This window comes from Mirounga leonina, unplaced genomic scaffold, assembly GCF_011800145.1.
Source record: "Mirounga leonina isolate KUSES-001 unplaced genomic scaffold, KU_Mleo_1.0 Mir_93, whole genome shotgun sequence".
Lineage (NCBI taxonomy): Eukaryota > Metazoa > Chordata > Mammalia > Carnivora > Phocidae > Mirounga > Mirounga leonina.
This window is the reverse complement of record NW_023270854.1, coordinates 17173220-17175446: the sequence shown is the minus strand read 5'-3', so window position 1 is coordinate 17175446 and position 2227 is coordinate 17173220.

Below are 2227 nucleotides of genomic sequence, written 5' to 3'. Positions count from 1 at the left end.
CAGGGCAGTTTGTAACCGTGAAAACATTGAAAATGGCCAACATACCCATCAAGGGGGCAGTAGACAAAGAATCAAGGCTGAGCAACTGTTATAACCTAATCTGTAAACTCCGAGGGGCTGTTATCTCCAGGCCTTGCACAGGGCCTGGCACACAGTACATGGACGGACATGGAATAAAACTCAAGATATAGTAAGCAAAATAAATAAATAAATAAAATTTCAGGAATAGTTGCTCCTGCCTAGAGTGAACTTAGGCAGAGTTAGTTTGGGGTCTTTCAGGCTCTGCGTCAAGACTGAGGGCCTGGTAGCGAGACTGTTCTCAGGTGAGGTTGGGACATCCCTGAAAGAGGTGAAGTAGGATGAGACCATAATATCCTGCAGGGAGATCAAAGGAAGAGTCACATACAGAGGGTGGGAGCTAAGCCCACCAGGGGTGAAGGTGCCATCAGCAGTTCCTTGGGAACCGTGACTTGCTCAATGTTGGACCCCCTCCAGCCTGTCCAGGGAGGTGGTGATGTGTTCTCAGGATCCCATAACCTCAGTGCTCTGGGACATGGGGCCTCTTGGAATCACAGCGACACAGGGCTGATGGCAAAGGAAGAGGGTCCCACGCTCTATCACTGAGATTCGCGCTGGTGGAGCCTCGAAAGGTATAGAAGTTGGTGCGGGCAAAGGCAACAAGATGAACCAAGCAGAGAGTACAGGGCCTTGGTGCACTTGGTTACAGTTTCCATTGTCAGAAGTTCCCATGCAGCGGGTGGAGCAGGAAAACCAGGCAGCTGGCCAATGTGTAAATCAGGCAGAACAGGATTTGGCAAGAGGAGATCCAGCTCCAAGCTACAGTGAGGGAGACAGGAAGTAGGGTGCAGAGGGGCACTCTGCAGGGTTTCTGGAAGCACTAAGGAGAAAGGAAGGCAGGCTCGATCCTAGATTTATGGTGAGTCAGTCCTGAATGAGGCCGGGGAAAGCTGTAAGGGCAACCAGGGTAAATACCCCTGGGCTTAGCCTGGTTCCTTGCTTAAGAGCACTGGGTGGTATGAACAGGATATCAGGCTTTAGGGACACAATTCATACTTAGCCATTTCAGGTGTGACTGCAGCATCTGATAGGATTTCTCTCTGGCCACAGCTGGTTCAGAAGCTGGGGCAGAACAAACCTCCAAGTCAGGGACATGAACATTTCCACAGGGAGGAGTTGAGGTCAGAAATAACAGAGGAAACAGGGCAGGGAATGAAGAAGTGCATTCCTACTAATCTCCAGGGCCATGTCTTACTCCTCTTTTGAGGGGTAGATTTCCTGCAGGAGAAATTTAATTGGGAGACACCATTCATTTCTCGCCAAGGACCCTCCTCCAATGCAGGGAGCCTGATGCAGGGCTCAATGCAGGGCTTGATCCCAGGACCCTGGGATCATGATCTGAGCCCAGGGCAGACGCTTAACCGACTACGCTACTCAGGTGCCCTTTTTTTTTTTTTTTTTTTTTTTAATTAAGTAAGCTCTACACTCAAGAGGGAGCTTACCTCATGACCCCTAGAACAAGAGTCTCATGCTCTACTGACTGAGCCACCCAGGCGCCCCTATATACATAAATTTTTAATGCAGTTGGGATCATATTGCATGCATAGTTTCGTTTCCTGCTCTTTTCACTGTTTATTATTTCATAATCATTTCCTATGTTTTTAAATATTATTTAAAACCATGATATTCAGTGACAGGATAATATCTTCTAGTATGGACAAATAATTAACTTAAATAGAACTCTATTATCGGGCATTTAGGTTGTTCCTAATTATTTGCTACAATAAATAATACATACCCTTAACATAAATACCTCTGCAGCATCTCTGAATAAGTTTTTTACTTTTAAGGAACAAAAATGATTTATATTTAAGGTATACCATGTGATGTTAGAACTATCTATGCACTGTGAAGTTATTACCACAATGAAACTAATTAATATATCCATCACTTCCCTTAGTTACCGTTCTGAATATTTCCATAGTGTAGTGGGAATGTAGGGTCAAAGACTATGGACATTTTTAAGACTCAACAGGTATTGCCAAGTTGGATTCTAGAAAAGTTGTACATTGCTGCCAATAGTTTGTAAGATGCCAATGTTACTGCAGGCTTGCCACCAACAAATATAATTTTAAAAGTGTTTTTCAATCCAGAACCCTGAGGTGGCTCTAAGAGTTGGGGCTTCAGAGGCTGAATGCCAAGTTCAGCG